The sequence below is a fragment of the Oryx dammah genome, unplaced genomic scaffold (genome assembly GCF_014754425.2).
Source record: "Oryx dammah isolate SB20612 unplaced genomic scaffold, SCBI_Odam_1.1 HiC_scaffold_10, whole genome shotgun sequence".
Taxonomy (NCBI): domain Eukaryota; kingdom Metazoa; phylum Chordata; class Mammalia; order Artiodactyla; family Bovidae; genus Oryx; species Oryx dammah.
Window position 1 is genome coordinate 58,574,798 of NW_024070194.1, and position 13,957 is coordinate 58,588,754.

Genomic DNA, 13,957 nt, shown 5'->3' on the forward strand with positions numbered 1-13,957 from the left:
CTGAGTGTTCATTGGAAGGACTAATGTTGAAGCTGAAACTCCAATACTTTGGCCACCTGATGCAAAGAGCTGACTCATTTGAAAATACTCATTTGAAAGATTGAAGGCAGGAGGAGAAAGGGACAACAGAGGATGAGATGGTTGGATGGCATCACTGACTCAACGGACATGAGTTTGGATAAACTCCGGGAGTTGGTGATAGGGAGGCCTGGCGTGCTGCAGTCCATGGGGTCACAAAGAGGCAGACATGACTCAGTGACTGAACTGATACATCAGAATTTGGATGGATGGTGAGCGCATGTGTAAATGACATCTAGAAAAGATAACTCCATGCAAGCTTCCAGCTTAATTTCAATTAGCTGGAATTTCAAATTCCAGCTTAATTTCATTAGTCCCTATTTCTCAATTGAAGATTTATGTATTAATATTTCAAGCCTTCCCTGGGTAAAATGTCATAATTTATAGCCAAAAATCAACTCATTTATTCATTTGTTCTAACAACACTCATGGCAAGATATTTGAGGAACTGTATCAACAATAACATTGAGCTTTCTGTTGTCCTTTTATTTAGGCATTTGTCTCATACATTTGGCGGGGGGGGGGGGGGGGGGTGCCGCACACCCAGTGGCATATGGAATCCTAGTTCCCTGACCAAGGATTGAACCTGGGCCCCCCTGCAATGGAAGCCTGGAGTCTCAACCAATGGATCTCAAAGGAAGCTCCCATCTGTCCCATACATACTTTTATGTATCTTCCACATGCTGGGACTGTACCAAGTTCTAGGGACAAAAATACAGACCCAATTTATCTACTCCTCAACCTAACCATTGAAAGGGTGACATTACATTAATAACTAAAAGGAATGTGTAATTACAAGCTGATATGTATTATATTAATCAGGATGAGCTAAATTACACAATGGTCACAAATAATCTCAGCTTCTCACAGCTTGCAACAAATACAAAGGTATATTTCTTGTTCACAAAAACATCTACTCTAGAACCATGCAATTCTATGGGGCAGATGAAAACTGTCCTCCAGGTGGGAATGCAATATACATATTGCATATCTTTGCATATCTTTCAAATTTCTCATAAGGGAAATTCAGCAAAAGTTTAGCAGCATTTGTGAAGCGTTCTTGTCTGGAGAATCCCAGAGATAGAGGAGCCTAACAGGCTACAGTCCATAGGATGGCAAAGAGTTGGACCAACTGAAGCGACTTAGCATGCTTGTACACGTGAAGGGTTCTTGTACAATTAACCTAAAGAAAGCATTGCCGTGCATTTTCCAACCATTAGCTACATTGCTATCCAGTGTGGCTTGATGAAACCTGTAGAAACCATTTTGATCACAAGAACAGATAGTTTCCATTAGGGTAACTCATTGGCTGCCTAAGGTTACAAGCTTAATGGTTCAGAATAATAAATTAGATTTAAAGTTTCAAAATTAATATATATGGGAGGTAAAGGCAAGAGAAAATGGAGATGAATTGTATATGTAGAGTGAGCAGCCCAGTCATACTGTATGCAAATAACCACGATACTCGGGATTAAAAAAGGATCTGTCTAAAATAATCCAGGCCCTTATTATGTGAGAGAGAAATTCTAAGTGCAACTGAGCAAACAGTACAAGACTCCAAAGAGAATTCACTCACCCTGTATCTTTATAAAATCAGACCAAAGAGTGACCTTCTCATTAAAAATAAGCAAACAAGAAAAAGACAAAACCAATGGAAAAAATTCTGCAATCAAAAAGGAGGGAAATGTCATATTTAAGATGAGAGGAACTTCCTACTTAAGAAAAGGTCTACTACAAGAGTCACAAGACTGTCAGCAATATAGCTTCATGCTTCCAAAATATAAGAAGGCTGTGAAACAAGAAAAGCAAGGAGTAAGACAGCAGGAAATTAATAAGATTCTTTAGGCAGAGGAAGAGAAGATAAGGGAACTAGTTAAAATAAGAAGTTATTACAAAAAAACTATAAATATACTGGGAGATTTTAAAATTTGTCTGCAAAATTATTTTTCAAGTTAATTAAAAATACAAAAAAATCAAAGAAATTTGAGACTATCTTCCAGAAGACAGAGGAAAAGAATGGAAATAAACATAATGATAAACAGCATGACAAATATAAAACAGAAAACAAAATCCATTGTGTATGTATAATTGATAGTGCTAAGATACAGTAAGAGCAAATAATAGATTACTGAGACAATAATCAAACTCATAATAGAGTAGAACATTTTTATGAGTTTAAGACAGTCCTGAGTTAACAATGTATCAAATAAGTAATGAGAAAAAAAGATCTCTTACAAAATCAATGGGAAAAAAACTCAAACACTGAAAAAAAAAGAAACAAAATCAAGAAAACAAGTTGTCAGTAAACATTTAAATCTATTCTCTTCCTAGCACTGAAAGAATATCTTAAAAGTGTCATTTTTCATTTGTTTAATTGATTTGAACATTCTGAACTCATTTGTCCCAACTCTAGGAAATTTGTAGCAAAACATGTATTCCCATTTGAATGCAGAGTTCCAAAGAATAGCAAGGAGAGATAAGAAAGCCTTCCTCAGTGATCAATGCAAAGAAATAGAGGAAAACAACAGAATGGGAAAGATTAGAGATCTCTTCAAGAAAATTAGAGATACCAAGGGAACATTTCATGCAAAGATGGGCTCGATAAAGGACAGAAATGGTCTGGACCTAACAGAAGCAGAAGATATTAAGAAGAGGTGGCAAGAATACACAGAAGAACTGTACAAAAAAGAGCTTCACCACCCAGATAATCACGATGGTGTGATCACTCACCTAGAGCCAGACATCCTGGAATGTGAAGTCAAGTGGGCCTTAGAAAGCATCACTACGAACAAAGCTAGTGGAGGTGATGGAATTCCAGTTGAGCTATTTCAAGTCCTGAAAGATGATGCTGTGAAAGTGCTGCACTCAATATGCCAGCAAATTTGGAAAACTCAGCAGTGGCCACAGGACCGGAAAAGGTCAGTTTTCATTCCAATCCCAAAGAAAGACAGTGACAAAGAATGCTCAAACTACTGCACAATTGCACTCATCTCACATGCTAGTAAAGTAATGCTCAAAATTCTCCAAGCCAGGCTTCAGCAATACGTGAACCGTGAACTCCCTGATGTTCAAGCTGGTTTTATAAAAGCAGAGGAACCAGAGATCATATTGCCAACATCCGCTGGATCATGGAAAAAGCAAGAGGGTTCCAGAAAAACATCTATTTCTGCTTTCTTGACTATGCCAAAGCCTTTGACTATGTGGATCACAATAAACTGTGGAAAATTCTGAAAGAGATGGGAATACCAGACCACCTAACCTGCCTCTTGAGAAACCTATATGCAGGTCAAGAAGCAACAGTTAGAACTGGACATGGAACAACAGACTGGTTCCAAATAGGAAAAGGAGTACGTCAAGGCTGTATATTGTCACCCTGCTTATTTAACTTCTATGCAGAGTACATCATGAGAAATCCTGGACTGGAAGAAACACAAGCTGGAATCAAGATTTCTGGGAGAAATATCAATAACCTCAGATATGCAGATGACAGCACCCTTATGGCAGAAAGTGAAGAGGAGCTAAAAAGCCTCTTGATGAAAGTGAAAGAGGAGAGTGAAAAAGTTGGCTTAAAGCTCAACATTCAGAAAACGAAGATTATGGCCCCATGATGGTCCCAACACTTCATGGGAAATAGATGGGGAAACAGTGTAAACAGTGTCAGACTTTATTTTTGGGGGCTCCAAAATCACTGCAGATGGTGACTGCAGCCATGAAATTAAAAGACGCTTACTCCTTGGAAGGAAAGTTATGACCAACCTGCTTTTTAAGATAGCATATTAAAAACCATGCTTTTTAAGATACATATTAAAAACCATGCTTTTTAAGATAGCATATTAAAAAGCAGAGACATTACTTTGCCAACAAAGGTCTGTCTAGTCATGGCTATGGTTTTTCCAGTGGTCATATGTGGATGTGAGATTTGGACTGTGAAGAAAGCTGAGAGCTGAAGAATCGATGCTTTTGAACTGTGGTGTTGGAGAATACTCTTGAGAGTCCTTGGACTGCAAGGAGGTCCAACCAGTCCATCCTAAAGGAGATCAGTCCTGGGTGTTCATTGGAAGGACTGATGCTAAAGCTGAAACTCCAGTACTTTGGCCACCTCATGCGAACAGTTGACTCATTGGAAAAGACCCTGATGCTGGGAGGGATTGGGGGCAGGAGGAGAAGGGGATGACAGAGGATGAGATGGCTGGATGGCATCACTGACTCGATGGACGTGAGTTTGAGTGAACTCCAGGAGTTGGTGGACAGGGAGGCCTGGCATGCTGCAGTTCAGGGGGTCGCAAAGAGTCGGACATGACTGAGCAACTGAACTGGACTGAACTGATGTATTCTCATACATCAGTAATGAAAAATCATTCTGAGCTTATTGAAAGGTAACCTGATGTTGTATTTTATTTATTTATTTTATTATATAGTCTGCTCATCAATTTTATTTATAAGAAAAAAATGAAATATGTAGAATGTCAGTGCCAAACAAGACTTTGGAAATACCACAAGGAAACCAACACTTTAAAAATTAAATATATTCATCCCTAAAACTATCTTAGGTCACTTACAATATATTTCACCATGCAATCAAAGTAACTTTCAATTGATAATAATTAAACACAGAATGGAGAGGTGAAGAAAAAAACAAAGGCTATAAGAGGAAAATCACTACTGTAAATGAATTTAACTCAAATTTTTGCATTTTTGAGCATTCAGATGAAGAGCAAATTTATAATCACATATCTTCAGAAAAAGTGGTAATTCACAGCAGAAAATAAAGATTAAGTGGACAACTTTTCTTACAAATTGATTTAATAATAATGAAAAATGTAATTGACAACCTGTTAGACACCTAGCAATTATAGGTTTGTTTTCTAATGGAATTGGAAAAAATGAATGGTGTACCATCTTTTATATATATAAGGAAACAAAAGCCAAAGAAAGTGAAATAACAGTACCTTTGATTGAATCATTCTATCTAAAAGTCTTAAAGCTTTTGGTCCTATAACTACACTGCTAGGAATTTAGCTTAAGAAAGACACAGAGAAACACACAAAGATATATGTATAATGAATGATATTCACCATAGTCATATTTAATAGTAAAAGAGGAAACAATGTCCATATATCCAATTGTTATTAAACAAATTACAGTGTGTCCTAGTTGTGAACATGGAGAAGACTGGCATTCAGGTCCATCGAGTCTTGGGTTTGCTGGGCATATGTAACAAGAAGACAATAGAACAAGATGGCTCAGTGTGCTGGCAGCATTTGGTAGAAGGAAGGGTTCATGAAGTCTAAGCTGGGGGAAGAGGAAGTCAGGAAGAGTTGCCTGACAACCAGGGAGCAAATCTAGACAATAACAGCCTATGAGACAAAGCAGCTGAAGAATCAGTGTACCGAAAATAATTGAGTGAGATTGCTGGAAAGGGGGATGTAACATTTCAAAGGCAAAACTCTACCAAGTGAAAACCAGAGAATGAATGGCCCTGGGAGTGCTTGGCTTGAGCCGTGAAAGACAGTCTTGGAGGTCAGAGGACCATGTCTTTACTGACATTGAGCTTGGCCAGGAGGAAGGCAGGGCAGTGGGTAGAAAGGTCTGTGAAACAAGTGCCAAAATCTTTTATGAGGGGGCTTATTAGTCTGCTAGGGCTGCCATAATGAAGTACCATACACTGGGTGGCTTAAAAAAGAGGAATTTGTTCTAGGCTCACAGTTCTGGAGCCTAGAAGTTCAAGATCAAGGTGTTGGCAGGGCAGGTGGCTGGTTACTCCTTGTGTCTTCACAAGATCTTCCCTCGTATGTCTGTGTCTTAATTTCCTTTTCTTATAGGGACACCAATCATATTGGACTAAGGCCCATCTGAATGACCTCATTTGACCTTAGTCACCTCTTTAAAGACATTATCTCCAAAGGGAGCTCTCCTACACTGTTGGTGGGAATGTGAATTGGTATAATCACTATGGAAAACAGTATGGAGGTTCCCAAATCATTGCAGCACTGTCTACAATAGCCAAGACATAGAAGCAACCGAAATAAATGTCCATCTACCAAGGAATGGATGCAGAAGATGTGGTACAGATATACAGTGGAATATTACTCACGGAAAAATGAAATAATGCCGTCTGCAGCAATATGGGCTTTGGAAGGAATGATGCTAAAGCTGAAACTCCAGTACTTTGGCCACCTCACACGAAGAGTTGACTCATTGGATAAGACTTTGATGCTGGGAGGGATTGGGGGAAGGAGAAGAAGGGGACGACAGAGGATGAGATGGCTGGATGGCATCACCGACTCAACGGACGTGAGTCTGAGTGAACTCCGGGAGTTGGTGATGGACAGGGAGGCCTGGCGTGCTGCGATTCACGGGGTCGCAAAGAGTCGGACACAACTGAGCGACTGAACTGAACTGAACTGAGAGAGTATCATACTAAGTGAAGTCAAGTCAGACAGAGAAAAATAAATATCATATGATATTGGTTATGTGAGCAATTTTAAGAAATGGTACAAATGAGCTTATCTACAAAACAGAAATAGAATCACAGATATAGAAAACAAATTTAAGGTTACTGGGGAAGAGGGAGGGAAGCATAAGTTGGGAGATTGGGATTGACATATACACACTACTATATATAAAATAGATAATTAATAAGGACCTACCATAGAGCACAGGAAACTCTACTCAATACTCAGTAATGACCTATATGGGAAAAGAATCTAAAAAAGAATGGGTATGTGTATACATGGGGCTTCCCTGGTAGCTCAGCTGGTAAAGAATCCGCCTGCAATGCAGGAGACCCCAGTTTGATTTCTGGGTGGGGAAGATCCCCTGGAGAAGGGATAAGCTACCTGCTCCAGTATTCTTAGGCTTCCCTGATGGCTCAGACAGTAGAGAATCCTCCTGCAATGCGGTAGCCCTGGGTTTGATCGCTGGGTTGGGAAGATCCCCTGGGGAAAGGCATAGTAACCCACTCCAGTGTTCTTGCCTGGAGAATCCCAGGGACGGGGGAGCCTGGTGGGCTGCTGTCTATGGAGTCGCACAGAGTCAGACACGACTGAAGTGACTTAGCAGCAGCAGCAGCAGCAGAGTAACAAAACACAGCACAGCACATATGTATATGTAAAACTAATTCACTCTGCTAAACAGCAGAAACTAACACAACATTGTAAATCAAATATACTCCAATAGAATTTAGAAGACAAAGACCTTATTCCAAATAAAGTCACATTCTAAGGCCCCAGGGGGATAATACTTCAACATATGAATGTGGATAGGGAGACACAATTCAGCCCATAACAGGGATTGGCCAGGAGGTTGTTAAGTGACAAAAACTAGAAGGAACACAGGGGAATATATCAAATTAGATGAACATAATAAGGGAGAAATGACTTTTAGTGGCAGTGAGTTTTAATATGACACCAACTTCAGCAACCCAGCCATACATGCAGGAAGAAAAAAAAAAAACAAAAACCTCTCTATTTGAGAAAGTGATCACAAATATCACATCCTTAACAGTGAGGCAGGTAAGGCCAGAAAATAAAAGGAAGATTTAGTGAAAAAGGTAAAGATTTAGCAGAAAAAACATTCAGTTAAACTAGATTCACACTTTATCACACTCCCCTGCGTCTCTAAACACATGCGAATGTGACCAAATACAAAAAGAGCAAACAAAAGCAACATAGCCAGGCTTTTAAAGAAGTATCACCCTAGACCAGGAACAGAGCAGAAACATCCATGGCTAAAGCACAATCCTGCTGGGCGCTAATGCAGATGCCAGCAGGAGGTGGGTTGCTCATCATCTCTGGGAATAAAAACACCCCAAGGACTGGGGATGGTCCCTCCTTCCTCAGAGTAGCTAAAATAAAATCACTTTGCTTTTATGAAGTTTAACAGTGAGTTCCACTACACTAAATCCAGAAGTGAACTCTCAACCCTCATATTCTTTTCTCCTGTTGTTAACATCCATTTGTTTTACCACTCTCTTCTTTTCCCTTAATTCTCTTTGCAACTCTTTTAACTCTTTCCTCTTGAAATGCTTTGTTAGCTTCACAAACTCCATCCTTCAATGGCCTTTTTCTCATCTTCTTTACTGGCTCCTCTTAACCTCTCTCCCCTCCAAACATGGGCGTTACCAAGACCATGACCCTTGGCCCTATTAATTCTCTTCTCTGCCCTCACACTCTTCATCTCATGGCCTATTGATCACATATACGACTCCCAGATTAGATGTCTGTCCCAAACCCCAAAGTATATTCCCAACTTTCCATTCACATCTCCACTTGGATATCTTATAGGCATTCTATTATTTCTAAAGATTTCTTTTTATGTGTACCATTTTTAAAGTTTTTTATTGAATTTGTTACATTGTTTGCTTTACAAACATTGTTTTGAGTTTTTTGCTGTGAGGCATGTAGGATCCTAGCTTCCCAATCAGTAATCAAACCCTCACTCCTGCACTGGAAGGTGAAACTTTAAAACCAGTGGGCCACCAGAGAAGTCCCTTTGGCAGGCATTCTAAATAAATGCTTCCAAAACTGAACTCTTGCTCTCCGCCCCTTCCTGCCACCCATCTCCCATCCCACATGGGTCAAATCTGTTCTTCTAAATTCTTTTAAAAAAATATTTATTTGGCTGTGTTGGGTCTTAGTTGTGGCACGCAGCATCTTTCCATGTAATGCAGACTGTTTAGTTGCAGCCTCTGGGCTGAGTTGAGCCACGCAGCATGTGGGATCTTACTCTCCCAACCAGGGATGGAACCCGAGTCCCTTGCATTGCAAGGCAGATTCTTAAGCACAGGATCACCAGGGAAGTCCCCTGCTCTTCCCACATTCTTCACCATTCTTCATTCATCTTACTGAACAGCAACCCAATCCTTCCAACTGACTATAACACAAATATTGGAGTGGTTCTTCATTGCTCTCTAATCCATTTAGTTGAATCTTCAAAATACTTATAACCTCCATCACTTTCACCCAAATTATTCATCCTACTCAATCCAGCCACACTGGCCCCCTTCCTGTGCCCCAAGTAAGCACAGTAGGGTTGTTCTGCCTCAGGACCTTTGCACTTCTTTCCTCTGTTTAGAATTTTCCTCTCCTTACTTCAGGTTTTTACTTGAATATCACTGTCCCAGCAGTCCTTCCCTCATCATTTTATATACGATAACCAGGATGATGACTATGCCACAGACCTAGAAAGTAATCGGTCCAAACTTGAAGAGAAAAGCAAAGGGCCCCTAGAGAATATCTTCAAATGTAACAAACTGGGCTATTAAGGAGCTGATGACCCTAACCATCAGGTGAAAGCAGGCAATTGTTTTTATGCCAATCTTTAAAGCTGCAGCTGAGAACGTAAAGCAACACTGATAATGTACAAGTCACACTCCAGCTAACTGAGGTGGCTGTTTAGCGACAGCAGTGAGTGGAGCTGAAGGCTGGGGATTCCCACATGGAATATTGGCCAAATATATTGAGAATTCGCTAAGTACCAGGACCTTGTGTGTGCTTAGTCGCTTCAGCTGTGTCCAGCCCTTTGTGACCTCATGAACTGTAACCCATCAGGCTCCTCTGTCCATGGCAATTCTCCAGGCAAGAATACAGGAGTGGGTTGCCATGCCCTTCTCCAGGGCATCTTCCCAACCCAGGGACTGAATCCACATCTCCTGCATCTCCTTTCCTGCATTGCAGGTGTATTCTTTACCCACTGAGCCACCTGGGAAGCCCTTCCTAAACAGTTTAAAAGGATTCTGTCACTTAATTCTTATAACAGCCTTATAATGTAGGTATTACAGTTATCCCCATTTTATAGATGTAACGAGGAGTCTAGATATAGTGCCTAAGGTGATGTGTTAAGGAAAAGATTTACATTATTATTTAGAGTTACAAAAGCAATTAATAAGTGGATCATTGATAAGAGTAAAGTCTTTAGAAATAGCACAAGCATGCTAAAGTCCTTATCTTTCACGGCAAGGAATGAATCTATATTGCTCAAACAGTCTAGTATACAATGATAATTCAAGAGGGGGAAGCATCAGCACATTGTCTGGGATGATTACAGAGGTAACCACAAGAAGAACTAAAAAAGAAAATTGGACACTGAGAATCTGGTTAGGGGAGGAGATATTTATTTTCTATATGATCATCTCCAATTCAAATTTTATTATCAATACACATATTGCACTTGTAATAAAAATTCAAGACTTTCCTGGTGGTCCAGGGGTTAAGAATCTGCTTTCCAGTGCAGGGGCTACAGGCTTGATCCCTGGTTGGGGAACCAAGATCCCACATATGGAGCACTAAGCCTGCACGCCACAGTGAAAACCCAGAACAGCCAAAAATAATAATAAATTATAATAAAAATCCCTTAAGAGCCCAAGTGAGAATTTGGAAAAGCAGCTGGGCAGACAGCTGGGCAACAGTGGTGGCGTGCAGAAATCAAGAGCGTCTCCAGCTGTTTGGAGGGAAGCAGCCAGTTATCCAAGAATCAGCAGAGAAGACAAGTTCTGGAAGTAGGGAGCAACCAGCTCAGGGCTCTACAGACTGGTGTCTCCTGCCCATCCCATTCCACTCCGCCACTGAAACCCTGTGCCATACTCAATACCTCTGAGCACTTGAGGAGCTGTCCAGCCTTCACGTGAAATCTGCAGGGGATTTTTTTCTGCACAAAGAGTTTTGTTTTTTGTTTTTTAAATGTGTAACACAGGCATGATTTAAGTCAATACATTTTTAAGGGATTTCACATGATCTCATTCTTTCCACTGCCAATCACCTCAGTTCCTACAAAGTCATAATATTCAAGATACGTACAACAGCCCTTCCAAAAGACATTTTGCACAATCCACAGCTACCGTGTCAGTCAGTCAGTCAGTCCAGTCAGTCAGTCAGGCTTCTTTGCTCTCCAGACACACTTTGACATTCCCCATCTGTAATCTTTGGGATTCAATTTCCTCAAGCAATTTACTTTAGGACCATGTTTAGGGTCTGCAGACAAAACTGCCTGGTTCTGAATTTGACACCCTCTAAAAATGTATTAAGTGCAAATCATATTCACCCCTAAGCTATCACATCCTAGAACAGTACAGATTGTTGGGATATGTCAATACTTAGATTTTTAAAAAAAGTTTGTTAGGTTTTTCATAGTTTTCTTGGCAACTTTGTCTTGTAGTTCTTTCCCACAGATCGAACAGGCAGTTCTATGAATAAAGGAAACCACATACTTACTCTACGAGGCATTTCCAACGATGTAGGTTTATTGGAAAAGCCCCATTGGGATAGACCTCAACCAATCTGCAGTTTTCATGTCTGGTACTTCCTCTGTCATTAAGCATACATACATATATTTGTAACTACATACATGTATTTAGGGATATTACTCGTTCCTGTAGGGTAAATCTGCATGTCATGCCCATCAGAAGACTGGGGACTTTCGCTGAGTAGATCAGGCAGAGCAACAGTTCTAGAAAGCAAAACCCTGGGCCCTTTATTACAGTGACAGACAAGCACACTTTTTCTCAGTCAGCTCTGGACAAGGCCATCTTCTGTCAAGATTGCATCATTTGATTACACACAATTTTAAACTGCCATGTGGTTCTCATACAGGACTATCATCTGAGACTTGACTGTCAAAAATGTATTCATGTCCCTGAAAGGGCTTTACAGGTGAAACATTTTACCCCCAAACAAATTTGAGTGCAGAGAACTCTCCTTTTTAAAGGAGCAAAGAGAAATAAATGCTTTTCTGTGAAGACCCACAAATTGATAATTTACCTTAAAACTGAAGAAGGGAGATTTTACAGAAGACAGCAACTACTGAATCATTCTGTTGTTAAATCAATTACTGCATCTGATTAGTTTTCCAGTAATCCTTGAAGTAGAGAAAATGTTGTTGGCAAAATAGTAAAAACCTGGCAGCTCAGAAATTTAAACATTAGCAGCCATTCAGAAACAAACAGAGGCAACTTAGCACAATGCAGAAGCCTTTGATCTAATTACTTCCGCTAGTAAAGCCTACAATTTTTCTTCCCACTGATTTATTTAGTTTCACAGCATGAGCTCAATTAATTTCTTTTTACTCAGAGGTCATGTAAATTCATATCTTCACTATAAATATTTTGAAATGTCTAATAACTATGCAAAACTTGTTAACTCTTTGGTACCTGAAGTTACCACATGTACAAAAAGATTACAAATACTTGGTACAGAGAAGGCACTCATTATTTAAATAATATGATACAATTAAATCATATCAAATGACTATAAAGATTAGTCATAGTTTAGAAAGTGAAACCATATTTAGACCATGCAATAAATAAACATAAAACCATTAGATTAAATGTCAAACTAAGCAGAAAACTGTAAATGTGCCAATAATTAAAGTTTTGAATAAACAAGAGCAAATATTTAATAACTGAATATTACTGAAACTTCAGATCACTGTGAAGAAATTTTGTTTCTGCAATTTTCCCCTTTTGTATTAATATATTTCAGGTATACATCCTCACCAAAGTGGCCTCTTTTTTCACCTGTAGAGATGATCCCTACAAACAGAACTGACAGAAGTGACAATGTACTTTCCCCTTCAGGTGTTGCAAATAATCAGATGGCTACGTGTAAACCATGACTCAAGCCCCAGCTAATTATCTAGGTACTGGGGGGAAAAGATGATCAAGGACTATACTTAGCAGATCACAGCACTTGTTTTCATAATTCAATTGAATTCATCCTACTCTTCTAAATTCTGTTTTATAGAATGAGAACCATCTTAGAGCCACTGTATCTGAAAACAGCCCTTGGAACAGAGGATCTGACATTCCATTTTATCTGCGATCCCTGCCTAATTGAGTGATGCTACATTTCTAACCCCTTTATTAGGCATTCCTTAGCAAAAGTACTTGGGAGGAAGGATTTTGGTTTCAAACTGTGAGAAATGTGTTAGGTTGGCCAAATAGTTAGTTCGGGTTTGTCCATAACACCTTAACAAACTCTGTGGCCAACCCAATAGAAGGATCAAAGAAAGAAAGCAGTATTCTTCTTCCTGCTAATTCTGGGGCATTTTATTTCTTTTCAACCTGTTTTATGGTTAACTATTCATCAAGGTCTCAATAGACACTGTGGGATGTGTATGTAAAATAAGAAGGTAAAGGAAAGCACCAATTTATACAAAATCATATTCCAAAAGTAGCCTGGCATGGTTGTTACACACTCAGTTTTTAATAGCTACACATATCTGGATTCAAATCCCAACTCTGTCGCTCACAAACTCCATGATCTGTAAAGCAAATGGAATAATACCACATCTCTGAGAGGGCTAGGGAGAGACACAGACAAGTAACAGTAAAAAGAAAGTGTAAAGCTCAGGGCATTGGAGGCCTGGAGCCTACTAAGTCATCAATAAATAGCTGGGAGTCTGTGCTAAGTCGCTCCAGGTATGTCTGACTCTTTACAACCCCATGGACTGTAGCCTGCCAGGCTCCTCTGTCCAAAGAATTCTCCAAGCAAGAATACTTGGAGTGGGTTGCCATTTCCTTCTCCAGGGGATCTTCCCAACCCAGGGATCAAACATGTCTCTTATGTCTCCTACACTGTCAGGCAGGTTCTTTACCACTAGCACCACCTGGGAAGCCCAATAAATAGCTATTGTTACTCAAAAATAATTTAGTTTTTGGACCATGGTTTATTCTTTCTCTTAGATGAGAAGTTATAAACAGTGGTTAGAATTCCATGTTAGGCTTCCAAAGCCTATTTTACTCATAATGTTTATAGCCTGGCATTCACAGTGTAATAAAACCAAACCACCAATTTCACTGGATCACCAGCCTGGACCTCATATTGTCAGCCAACTTCCCAGACCAGACTCTGCCTCTTTCAGAGCCTCCAGAAGTCTGGAGATG

The 13,957-nt window shown here is 39.7% G+C and overlaps 1 non-coding gene across 1 annotated transcript; it reads right to left on the bottom strand.

The window, feature by feature from the left end:
* Positions 1–11,219: 11,219 nt before the first annotated feature.
* On the bottom strand, positions 11,220–11,350 carry LOC120869597. The gene has a single exon (XR_005722568.1). It is a non-coding gene; the product is annotated as a small nucleolar RNA SNORA18 (small nucleolar RNA).
* Between the last annotated feature and the right edge of the window lie 2,607 nt (positions 11,351–13,957).